Source organism: Thamnophis elegans, chromosome 2, assembly GCF_009769535.1.
Source record: "Thamnophis elegans isolate rThaEle1 chromosome 2, rThaEle1.pri, whole genome shotgun sequence".
Classification (NCBI taxonomy): domain Eukaryota; kingdom Metazoa; phylum Chordata; class Lepidosauria; order Squamata; family Colubridae; genus Thamnophis; species Thamnophis elegans.
The window spans coordinates 155,956,901-155,970,448 of record NC_045542.1 but is presented as its reverse complement, the minus strand read 5'-3'; the positions used below and the strand labels follow the sequence as shown (position 1 = coordinate 155,970,448).

Here is a 13,548-nt window from a genome sequence, read left to right as displayed (position 1 = left end):
CACACACACACACACACACACACACACACACTTTTTCAGCAGTTATCCTGCAAAACACACACACACACACACACACACACGGAAAAAGTGGTTGGAGCCAAGGGAGGTGCGCTTTCTCTTTTCCTATTTCTATGTCATTTCTACCCCCGCCTCCCCCAAAGTGCGTTTTGATTTAGTTTCTGGCAAAGGAAGCTTCGGGCTCAGCTCCAGGGACAATGGATGCCCTCTCGGGGGGGCTGAAAGAAAAAGGTTTTGGGGATGGACCCTCAGGGAGAAAAGCTATCGATGAGCTTATTGGGAATCGAATAGGACTTGATGTCACAGAAGGAAGCCCGGAATCAATGAGAACATCTTCAAACGTCTTAGGTAGAACGAGCATGTTGTTCCGCCTATTGTCGCTAGATGGCGAGCTGTAGAGAAAGAACACTCGGTCCAGCGGCGACTGAGCTAATCTAGGGAAGAGGGTAGTGGGTTGCTAGAGCAGATGTGGGGAGACGACAAGGCAAAGGACAGAGGAACCTCTTCTTCCGGTTCACCCACGGGAGGATAATGGCGTCAGCGGAGCCTCTTGGAGGGTCGAAGTGGCTCCTGGGAGGTGAGTGGAGGGAAGGTCGGACGAGAAGCCGGGAGAAAGTCGGGCCCTTTCGGTTCCTCCACGGTCTGGAAGCAGCGAAGGGGCAATAATGAAGTGTTGGCTGCTGCTGCATATTCTTTCCTTCCCCAAATTTTATTCCTCTGGGGCTGCACGATTTAAAACTTCTGCCTGTGATTTTCTGCTGGGAGATTTAAAAATAACATTTATTTCATATTTCTCTAACGCCCATTTTAAACACCAGCTTTCACCTACCTGTTGATTTCTTGTGATTTATTATTGACATCTGGTTTTCCTGGGAAGCGAGGAGTTTAATGGGCAAAACAGACGACTTATATCTTGAATAGGAATATGGCACCTTTTCATCTATTAGGGTCCCCTCCCCCCCTTTCTAAACGTAGATCAAACAATTTGAGCAAATGTATTTTGAGATATTTTGGGAAATTTTGCACACCGAGATGTGTTTATTCATGTTTATGTTTATTCAATTTGTATGCCGTCCTATTCCCGAGGGACTCGGGAAGATACGCATAGATTGTCTACATACATCCATAGGTGTCTATTTCTGTGCTCATATGCGTGCATACATGAGTATATTTACACAAGCCAAAAATTTAAGTGGAATATTATTCCATATATCTGCTTGAGGAGGGAGCTGGACTAGAAGAACTCCAAGGTCCCTTTCAACTCTATTCTGATTGATTGAAAAAGAGCATTTTATGTAGGGGTCAATATTTGAACTTTGATCTTTTTAGGTCTCTGTATGCCAAATCAATCATAATTAATGTCAGAGGTTAAAATAGAATTTTAGTGTTTGTTTTTTCATACTAATATATGGGATTGGGATTTTTTTTTTGCTTTTACATGTCCTGCAGCCATTTTTAAACAATAATGAAACTAACCCATTTATATTAATCTTACAGAGAGAGAGGATGCCAAGAAGAGCACTCTAGACAACAGAGAATGAGAAACAGTATTAAAGAGCAAAAGAAACCATCATTCAAAGTATTTTCTAATTCCTCTTGAAAGTTTAAAAACTCTTCTTCCTCAGCAGATGAGAGACGAGGGAAAGAATAACAAGAACAAAGTTTTAAGCTGGAGAAATAAGAGAAATCAAGGAGGATAATAATTAAATAAAGAAGAAGGTTCCATGTGTAGCCAAAACTGACAGGCATTAATGAAAGCCTTTGAAGGAGGAAAGAATAGTTGAACAAAAAAATACACCAGGCAAGAGGTCAGAAATATTTTTCGCTGTCTCAAGAATCCAAGCATATCAGTGTTAGAAAAATCCCGCAGACTGCCTAATGTGGGAAGAACAAAGATTGCAGATCACGACTGATTCTGCTCAACAGGATCCATCCAGTGAAAAGCCATACAAAGGTTTGGAGTGTGGCAAAAGCTTTTCTCGAAAAAGCTTCCTCATGATTCATGGAAGAAACCATGCTAGAGAGAAGCTCTACCAGTGCTCCCAATGTGGCAAAAGGTTTAGCTTTCATTCCAATCTTGTAAAACACAAGAGGAATCACACGGGAGAAAAACCGTACAAGTGCTTGGATTGTGGGAAAAGTTTCCGTTGGAATTCCAATCTGGTGGACCACCACAGGACTCACACAGGAGAGAAACCGTATAAATGTAGTGATTGTGGAAAAGGTTTCAAGCAGAGTTCTCAGCTTGTGACACACCAGAGAACTCACACAGGAGTAAAACCATTTCAATGTCTGGATTGTGGGAAAAGTTTCAGTCAGAATTCCAACCTAATGATACACCAAAGAACTCACACTGGAAAAAAGACATATCAGTGTCTGGATTGTGGGAAAAGTTTCCAGCACAATTATAAGTTTGTGATTCACCAGAGGACTCACACAGGAGAGAAGCCATATGAGTGTCTGGATTGTGGAAAAAGTTTCCAGCAGAATTCTAAGCTTGTGATGCACCAGAGGACTCACACAGGAGAGAAACCATATGAGTGTCTGGATTGTGGGAAAAATTTCCAGCAGAATTCTAAATTTGTGATACACAAGAGGACACACACAGGAGAGAAACCATATGAGTGCCCGGATTGTGGGACAAGGTTCAGTCATAATTCAAACCTGCTGATACACCTGAGGACTCACACTGGAGAAAAACCATATGAGTGCCCAGATTGTGGGAAAAGGTTCAGTCTTAATTCAAACCTGGTGATACACTATAGAACTCACACTGGAGAAAAACCATATGAGTGCCCGGATTGTGGGAAAAGTTTCAAGCAGAATTCTAAGCTTGTAATACACCAGAGGACTCACACAGGAGAGAAACCATGTAAGTGTCCAGACTGTGGGAAAGGCTTCAATTGGAATTCCGAGTTGGAAGTACACCAGAGGACTCACACGGGAGAAAAACCATATGAGTGTTCAGAATGTGGGAAAGGCTTCAGTTGTAAGTTTGAACTGGTGAAGCACCAGAAGACTCACTCTGGAAAGAAACCATATGAGTGTCTTGAATGTGGGAAAAGTTTCAGTCAGAATTCCAATTTGGTGATACACAAGAGAACACACACAGGAGAAAAACCGTATCAGTGTCTTGATTGTGGGAAAGGTTTCAGTCAGAATTCCCACCTGGTCATACATCAGAGGACTCACACAGGAGAAAAACCATATGAGTGTTCAGAATGTGGGAAAGGTTTCAGTTGCAAGTCTGACCTAGGGAAGCACTGGAAGACTCACACTAGAGAAAAACCATACGAGTGTCTTGAATGTGGGAAAAGTTTCAGTCGGAATTCCCATTTGATGAGACACTGGAGGACTCATACAGGAGAGAAACCTTAGGAATGTCCCGATGGTGGGAAATATTTCAGTTATAGTCTCGCCTTATAAAGTATGTAAGGTTACACATAGTGGCATAATTATTCAAATGCCAGATTGCAGACAGTTTTGATACAAAGTTGACACAACTTTTTAAGGCAAGGTATTCCAACGGTTGATTGTTTTGACTGTATTAAAATTCTGCTTATTTCTAGTTTGAATCTTTCCTTGATCAGTTTTCACCAGGGTGGATTTGATTTAAATCAATAGTAAAAAGGCTTAATTAAATCCGTGACCCGTCAAAACCGCGTTCCACAAAAGCGCGGTCGATGAAAGCGCGTATGTGACATCATCACAGCGCGACGAAAAAGATCGAAAAATTGAAATAAAAATTAAATAAAAATTAAATTACAGCAAGCCGATTCACATAAAGGTAAGGGTTAGGGTTAGTGTTAGGTTAAGGGTTAGGGTTAGAGCGTTAGCGTTACGTTTAGCGTTAGGTTAAGGGTTAGCGTTAGGTTTTTCGTTAGGTTAAGGGTTAGGTTTAGGGTTAGGTTAAGGGTTAGGTTTAGGGTTAGGTTTAGGGTTAGGTTTGGGGGGGGGTTAGGGTAAGGTTTTCGCTTTATTTTTACATTTTTCGATCTTTTTCGTCGCGCTGTGATGACGTCACATACGCGCTTTCGTCGACCGCGATTTTGTCGTCCGTGGTTTTGTGGTGGAACCATTAAATCAACTCAATTTAAATCATAATTTTAAAGAGCAGCTGTCATGTCTGTCCTACAGCAGCTTCTCCTCTGACCCGCTGTTGACTCACTGACAGTCCCAATATTGTAGAATGTGCAGCCTCATGCTACATAACTAAGGTCCCTTTCATGCTGAATAAACTTAATTATTAATGTAACTTCAATAAAAAGCTTTTAGGTAGATTTTTACTCCAAAAGCGTTTTATTAAAATAAATGTGATAAAAATAAAAAAGCTGATTTAAATGGGGGGAAAAAAGTCCAATTTAAAATCTGATCTTTTAAAAAAAATATTAAAATTGATTTTTATCCATCCTGGTGTGGCCCCATAGTTTCTTCTCTGGCCTTCGGGTGCTTTGGAAAATTGTTTCCACCCCACCCTTTGTGACAGCCTCTCCTGTATTGGTAGACTGCTATCAGGTCACACCTGGTTCTTGCCTTCCCTAGACTAGCCAGGCCAAATTCTTGTAACTGTTCTTCATACGTTTTAGCCTGTAAACCTTTGGTTTTGGCTTCCTTTCTTCTTCTTTTTTCTTTCCTTTCTCTAATCTCACCTGAGCTTCCTTTCTTGGTCCCAGTGTGATCGTTCCTTTTCAGAGAGTCAAGGGGAATGGCCACTGTTGGCCTAGAGAAAGCAAGTTTACAGCTCTATTAGGTATGTTTGCCTCAATGACTTATTTCTATGTGTAACACATGTATTTCTACATTTATGTATGTATGTATATTCCACAGTATAGGGCATGGATTGTGATGCTCCCCAGCGCTAGCGAGAAAATAAAGATACTTTTCTCAGGCGGTGTGGGGTTGAGTTTAAGGCTAACCCAGAAGGGATGGTGGCCTGGTGCTTGCTGCTTCTACTGGCTCAAGGAGAGGGACTTCGACCGAGTAGGGCTTCCGGTTTGCACATTGGGTTGTTTTTTGCCCACCAGACACTTTGGGGAAGACTCCGGAGGCCGAAAATGAAAGCCGAAGTCAGCTGGCCAGTGCCTGTATGCATGCTGAAGCTGACAGGGCAACACCTCGCCTCCAGGGGGCTGGACTAGAAGACCTCCAAGATCCCTTCCAACTCTGTTATTCTGTTCTGTTCTGTATTTTTGATTAGCATGAAAATGCATATGGCAGCCCAACTAATGGTGATTCTGCATGGTTATAGCAATAATACCTTAATACAAAATCAAATAAGCACTATATGTTGCAAAATGCAAAACCTCCACATTTAACAGGTACTGTATTTTTCAGAGTATAAGATGCACTTCCCCTCTTTAAAAGAGGGAGAAAATTTGGGTGTGTTTTATACACCAAATGTAGTCCCGCCCACCTGCTGGCCCCCCACCCTTTGGCCTCTTCCTCCTAGCAATTTTCCTCTTTGCAGCAAACAACAAACAGCCTGGTTAGTACAAGCAGCTGATGGTCAGATGGATTGGCCTCCCACCCATCAGCTGTTTCAGGCTGAAGGGATTTCCATTGCCTATCGCCCTCTCCACACGCCCTGTTTTCCACCCATTCTAATCTTCGCTGCCCGGAATGGGCAGAAAATGGGGTACAGAGAAGTCGAAAATGGGACACCAGAGGTTGAAAATGGGATGCGCGGAGGCAGCAATAGGCTATGGCAATCCCTGCGACCTGAAACAGTTGATTGTCAAGAGACCGATCCAACTGACAATCAGCTGCTTCCGCTAATCAGGCTGTGCTAAAATTGAAACTGAAACACTTTTCTGCAAGAAGGCAGAAGTAGATTTTTTTCCCCTTATGCCAATCAGGCAAAACTGAAACTGAAACAGGCTGTTTGCTGTTTGCTGCAAGGAGGCAAATTGCTGGGAGGCAGAGGCAGATTTTTTTTCCTTCACCCACCCCAAAGTTAGGTGCATCCAATACTTCGGAGTGTCTTATACTCTGAAAAATACGGTACTAAGCCCTGCAAATTCAGCACACTTCTATCAAGGTTGATGGCCTTTGGATCGTCTGAGAATTCCAAAAAGGCGAATCTTGCTTTTCTTCAAATTAGAAGACAACCAGGCCTTCTGGCCTTACTAACTACATTTATGCTCGGTGCTATTCCTTCTCCAAACTGGTAATCATTCTCCTTGAAAGGAATTAATTTGGAGAAGTTGACTGCAGAATTGGCAGCAAATAAATTTGATAATTAAATGTGTAGAGTGCCTCAAACAACTTGCACAAGGACAGCCCACAGGCGGCAGTTTTGGGGATTAATCTCTTTTTTGTCTCATTGATTTAAAATATTTATGTAGCCATTCATGTTATAACAAAGGCTAGCCATCTCCCAATGAATAATTAACTTTAAAACCATATTAAAACCAAATATGTATGAACAACAAACAGATACCAATCAAGTGATCACATGACCCCAGGAGACTGCAATTGTCACAAATGTGAGTCAATTGCCAAGGATCCCTACTTTGATTGTGTGACCATGGGGATTCTGTAAGGGTGGTAAGTGAAAAACGGTCATAAGTCACCTTTTCAGCGCTGTCTAACTTCAAATGGTCATTAATGAACTGTTATGTCCAATACTACGGGAACATAATTGGGTATCGTAGTATGGATGGCTTCTCCTAGGGCACTGTGCCAAAAGTGGGGGAAGTGCAGGGGAATCGTGCACGGGCATGTCACACCCATAATGCTATGTGCATGACCCCAATGCGCATGCATGCAGTCCCCCCGTGCATATGTCCATGTGACCAGTGCTCCCCCCGCTTTTGGCACACCTTTTTTGCCCTCCCCAGGCTCCATAGGCTTTCCAGGAGCCTAGGGAGGGCGAAAACAGCCTCCTCCACCCACCCCCAGAGGCCCTCTGAAGGCTTCAAGAGCTTCCCTGAAGCCTCCGGAATGCAAAAAACTGGCCCTAGAGGCAAACCGGAAGTCACTTCTGGTTTACTCATAGGCCCATTTTTTTGCCCTCCAGAGCCTTCAGGGAACCCTCCTGAAGGCTTCTGAATACTCCAGAGGGCAAAAAACGGCCATACGAGTAAACCGGAAGTCCATTCTCAAACTTCCGCTTTGCCTATAGGGCTGGGTTTTTGTGCTCTGGAGGCTTCAAGATAGCCTCTGGAGGGCAAAAAATGACCAAAAAAAGGCTGAAGTCAGCTGACCTGTGTGCGCATGCGCACAGGAGCTGACAGAGCAACGCCTCACATTCCCTAACAAATGGTTCCGAGTGCCACCTGTGGCATGTGTGCCATAGCTTCGCAATCATGGTCCTAGGGGTTTTAGATAGATGTTCACAATCAGCATCAAAAGCCTTGAGCACTGAGGCACTGTAAATTGCAGGGGTCAAGATTCGGTCCCTCTTCTATCCACATGGACTGGAACCGGGGATAGAAGCAGAAGTAGAACCACAGTAATAAAGCTCCTCCCATTTCCTCTCCAAAGCCTGTCCAGGAGGATGTCATGGTCATTGTTATTGACACCAGATGAAAGATCTAGGAAGGACATAATGACTGTATCCCATCTATCTCAAATCCTCCAACAGTCCATGAGAATGACGTTTTGGTGATGTGCCCCGGCCTGAAGCCAGACTGAGAAGGGCCCAGTGTCTTTCCTCCTGCACAGCCCTTTCTCCAGGTGGCAAAGTCAGCTGGAAGCAGAGAGTGAATTGGAGTCCCAAGTTGCCAACTTTTCCTCGCCCGCTTCAGCTGAATTTATAAGTGATCTTAATCTGCAGCAAAGCCTTGGACTGCTCTGCCAGGAAAACCTCTCATGGTTTTTTTATGTATTACAAACTGCTGTTGGAGGCATAAAGTCAGTCAGGATGCTAACTGTCCAGAAGGGAGGTTTTCAGCAGTTATGCTGCACACTCCTCTAACCTCTCCGAGGAAAAGGTGGCTGGAACCAAGGGAGGTGCACTTTCTTTTTTCCTATTTGCACGTCATTTCAAGCCCCACACTCCACCCCGGAAAGGGAGCTTTCCTTTGGTTTAGTTGCCGTTTCTGTCAAATGAATCTTCGGGCTCAGGTCCAGGGACTATGAAGGCTCTCTTGGATGACATGGAAGAAAAAGTTTGGGGATGGAACCTCAGGGAGAAAAGCTATCGATGAGCTCCATGGGACTCGAATAGGACTTGATGGTCCACACAAGGAAGCACCGAATCAATGAGAACATCTTCAAACGCCTTAAGATAGAACGAGCACGTTCTTCCGCCTTATATCGCTAGATGGCGCGCTACAGAGAGGCAACACTCGGTACAGCGGCGACTGAGCTATTCTAGGAAAGGCTGAGATTGAACGGGTTGAAATGACAGCGGATGTAAAGACGAGGAGGCGAATGGCAGAGCAACTTCCTCTTCCGGTTCACCCACAGAAGGAGGATGGCGTCGGCAGAGCCTCTTGTGTCATTTGGAGGGTCGAAGCGGCTCCTGGGAGGTGAGTGGAGGGAAGGTGGGAGGAGAAGCCGGGAGAAAGTCCGGCCCTTTGGGTTCCTCCACGGCCTGGAAGCAACGAAGGGGCAATGATGAAACATTTGGGCTGCTGCTGCTGCATATTCTTTCCTTCCCCAAATTTTATTCCTCTGGGGCTGCACGATTTAAAACTTCTGCCTGTGATTTTCTGCTGGGAGATTTAAAAATAACATTTATTTCATATTTCTCTAACGCCCATTTTAAACACCAGCTTTCACCTACCTGTTGATTGTGATTTTTATTGCCATCTGGTTGTCCTGGCAAACGAGGAGCTTCATGGGCAAAATAGACCCTTTATATCTTGAATAGGAGGTGGGCACCTTTTCATCTATTAGGGTCCCCCCCCCCTTTCTAAACTTAGATCAAACAATTTGAGCAAATGTATTTTGAGATATTTTGGGACGTTTTGCACACCGAGATACGCATAGATTGTCTAAATTATCCACAGGTGTGTATTTCTGTGTTCACATGCGTGCTTACTTGAATGTATTTACTCAAGTCAATAATTAAATGGAATATTATACATCTGCTTGAGGAGGGACCTGGACTAGAAGACCTCCAAGGTCCCTTTCAACTCTATTTTGATTGACTGATAGATTGAAAAAGAATTTTATGAAGGCGTCAATATTTGAACTTGGATCTTGTTAGGCTTCTGTATGCCAAATCAATCATAATTAATATCAGAGGTTAAAATGGGATTGTAGTGTTTGTTTTTCCATGCTAATATATGGGATGGGGTGTTGTGTTTTCTTTTGCTGCTTTCATATGTCCTGCAGCCATTTTTTAAACGATAATGAAACTAACGCATTTATATTAATCTTACAGAGAGAGAGGGTGCCAAGAAGAGCACTCTGGACAACACAGAATGAGATGCAGCATTAAAGTGCAAAATAAACCATCATTCAAAATATTTTCCAATTCCCCTGGAAAGTTTAAAAACTCTTCTTCCTCAGCAGATGAGAGACGAGGGGAAAAATAACAAGAACAACATTTTCAACTGAAAAAAAATAGAGCAAATGGAACTGGGAAAAAAATTAAATGAGAAATCAAAGAGGATAATATTTAAATAAAGAAAAAGTGAGGAACAACTTGAAGTCAGTAGGAAGAAAAAGGTTCCATGTATAGCCAAAACTGGCAGGCATTAATGAAAGCCTTTCAGTAAGGAAAGAATGGTTGAACCAAAGAACCACCAGGCAAGAGATCAGAAATGTTTTTCGATGCCTCAAGAATTTAGAAATATCAGCATTGGGGAAAAAAACCCAGACTGCCTAATGTGGGACAAAAACAATTTGCAAATCACGTCTGATTCTGCACAACAGGATCCATCCAGTGAAAAGCCATACAAATGTTTGGAGTGCGGCAAAAGCTTTTCTCGGAAAAGCTTCCTCATGATTCATGAAAGAACCCATACTGGAGAGAAGCTCTATCAGTGCTCCCAATGTGGCAAAAGATTTAGCATTCATTCCAATCTGGTGAGACACAAGAGGATTCACACAGGAGAAAAACCATATGACTGCTTGGATTGTGGGAAAAGTTTCCGTTGGAATTCCAACCTGGTGGCCCACCAAAGGACACACACAGGAGTGAAACCATATAAATGTCCTGTTTGTGGGAAATGTTTCATTCGGAATTCCCACCTGGTGATACACCAGAGAACTCATACAGGAGAAAAACCATTTCAGTGCCCGGATTGTGGGAAACGTTTCCGTGAAAATTTCCACCTGGTGAAACACCAGAGAATTCACACAGGAGAAAAACCATTTCAGTGTCTGGATTGTGGGAAAAGTTTCCGTGAAAATTGCCACCTGGTGGAACACCAGACAACACACACAGGAGAGAAACCATATAAATGTCCTGTTTGTGGGAAAAGTTTCATTCGGAATTCCCACTTGGTGATACACCAGAGAATTCACACAGGAGAAAAACCATATGAGTGCCTGGATTGTGGGAAATGTTTCAGTCAGAGTTCCTACCTAGTGAACCACAAGAGGACTCACACTGGAGAGAAACTCTTTGAATGTCCTATTTGTGGGAAGAGTTTCAGTCAAAATTCCCACCTGGTGGAACACCAGACAACACATACAGGAGAAAAACCATATGAGTGCCTGGATTGTGGAAAACGTTTCATTCAGAGTTCCTATCTAGTAAAACACCAGAGGATTCACACAGGAGAAAAACCGTATGAATGCCTAAATTGTGGGGAAAGTTTCCGTTGGAATTCCCAGCTGGTGGAACATCAGACAACACACACAGGAGAGAAACCATATCAATGTCCTGTTTGTGGGAAAAGTTTCGTTCGGAATTCCCACCTGGTGATACACCAGAGAATTCACACAGGAGAAAAACCGTTTCAGTGTCCTGATTGTGGGAAAAGTTTCCATGAAAATTCTCATCTGGTGGAACACCAGACAACACACACAGGAAAGAAACCATATAAATGTCCTATTTGTGAGAAAGGTTTCATTCGGAATTCCCACCTGGTGATACACCAGAGAACCCACACAGGAGAAAAACCATATCAATGTCCGGATTGTGGGAAAAGTTTCCGTTGGAATTCCAACCTGGTGGTACACCACAGGACACACACAGGAGAGAAACCGTATAAATGTAGTGATTGTGGAAAAGATTTCAATCAGAGTTCTAAGCTTGTGAGACACCAGAGAACACATACAGGACTAAAACCATTTCAATGTCCGGATTGTGGGAGAAGTTTCAGTCAGAATTCCAACCTAATGATACACCAAAGAACTCACACTGGAAAAAAGATGTATCAGTGTCTGGATTGTGGGAAAAGTTTCCAGCAGAATTCTAAGTTTATGATGCACCAGAGGACTCACACGGGAGAGAAGCCATATGAGTGTCTATATTGTGGAAAAAGTTTCCAGCAGAATTCTAAGCTTGTGATGCACCAGAGGACTCACACGGGAGAGAAACCATATCAGTGTCTGGATTGTGGGAAAGGTTTCAATTGGAATTCCGAGTTGGAAGTACACCGGAGGACTCACACAGGAGAAAAACCATATGAGTGTCCAGATTGTGGGAAAGATTTCAGTATCAGGTCTAGCCTTATAAATCATGTAAGAGTACACACAGGGGAGAAACCATATGAGTGTCCAGATTGTGGGAAAGATTTCAGTCATAATTCAAACCTATTGATACACCGGAGGACTCACACTGGAGAAAAACCATATGAGTGCCCGGATTGTGGGAAACGTTTCCAGCAGAATTCTAAGCTTGTTATACACCAGAGGAGTCACACCGGAGAGAAACCATATAAGTGTCGAGATTGTGGGAAAGGTTTCAATTGGAATTCCCAGTTGGAAATACACCAGAGGACACACACAAGGGAGAAACCGTTCAAGTGTCCCAATTGTGGGAAAGATTTCAGTATTAGGTCTAGCCTTATAAATCATGTAAGGTTACACACAGGGGAGAAACCATTCGAGTGTCCAGATTGTGGGAAGTGTTTCACACAAAAGTCCTCTCTTATTGCACACAAGAAATTCCATATGAAGCAAAATTTGGTATCTGTAGAGGAATCTTGAATTTCATTTCTCTTCTCTCTTTGGAAGCCCAGTTGAGAAATTAACCATTTTATTTCTTGCCTTATTCTTTTTAGTCAAACATGTCTTGGTATCAAACATGAGTGGGGAGATCTTCTCTTCCTTTCTCTGGAGTTGTGTGGTGGTTCCTTTTCCCTGTGTCGAGGGAAATTGCCATGCTGCGCCAGAGAAAAAGCTCTCAGATCTCTATTAGGTATATTTGCCACCTTGAGGTGTTTCTACATCTAATTAAGGTGGGATATAAATATGTATGTATATATGCATTTTTATTAAGAATTTGTGTATTGCAGCCAAACACAAGTTGACTCCACACGGCTTACAGCAATAAAATACAGAAACCAATCAACCCCATATATAGCAAATAGTATGACATTTGGCATACTCCCACACCATTACATTCCCCACCATCATTCCCTACCAGACTGAAAAGGGCCCAGGTGTCTTCCTCCTGCACAGTCCTTTCTTGGGCTGGCAAAGTCAGAGCTGCAAGCAGAGGGTGAGTTTAGTCCCAAGGTGCCAACCTTTTATTGCCCTCTTCAGTTGCAGTTAGAAAAGATTTGAATCCGCAGCAATGCCCTAAACTCCCCCACCAGGAAAACCTCTCATGACTTAACTGCTGGTAAAGGCATCAAGCTGTCAAGGATGCCAACTGTCCAGAAAGGGGGAAATTACCCTTCCAGCCGTCTCCTGAAATGGAAAATAATATGGGTGGTTCTCAGGTTGCAACGGCAATTAGTGTTAGTGCTGTCAACCCTGAAGCCATTTTGGAAACTCTACATGGCTGCCCCAGCAAGGCTGCTTGGAGCTGTGGGAACAGGAGGGGGGAATAAGAGATATCTGGGATCTGTAGCCAAAATAAAATTCATTCTCCTGGGAACCAAGGACGTTCTCAACAGGTGCTGGGAAGGCGTGGACTGAAACCAGCTGGAGTTGGGACTGTGACTTGGCTGGACCATGTGATGGATACATGGACTGGGGGGGGGGAAACTTTGAGTTTTAATGTGGGTGGGGAAAACCAGATGTGCCAATATGACCTGCCTAATAAATCTTTCAGGAGCAGCTTGGCCTCGGAGTTTTGATTGCATTGGGTCTGTTACTTGGAACCCTGACAAGAGCTGCTTTATCAGGAGACAACTGGACTTTCTGGCTTGTCTTTGAAGACCTTTCTCTTCTCATCCAAGAAGCTTCTTCAGGTCTGACTGGATGGTGTGTGTGTGTGGAAGGATTCCCAGTCCTTGCAGATAGCTGGTCATTTGCATCCTTTCGGGGAGTGTCTGAGGCCATCTGGAGGTTTATTCTGTAGTCCTCAGGCTCACCTGAGTAGTGCAAATGGGTGTAGAGACTTCGTGGTTGCAGGATGTTTTCTGTCCTGTGTCCCTTCACTGTTCAAGACAGGCGCAGCCTGTTGGAGACGAGTCTCTTGTCCACACCTCACGTTGAAACGAAATGCTTCTAATG

General features: G+C 43.5%; 1 pseudogene; it reads left to right on the top strand.

Annotated features, from left to right (window-relative positions):
- Window positions 1–452: 452 nt before the first annotated feature.
- On the top strand, window positions 453–12,420 carry LOC116504797 (annotated as a pseudogene).
- The last annotated feature ends 1,128 nt before the right edge of the window (window positions 12,421–13,548 follow it).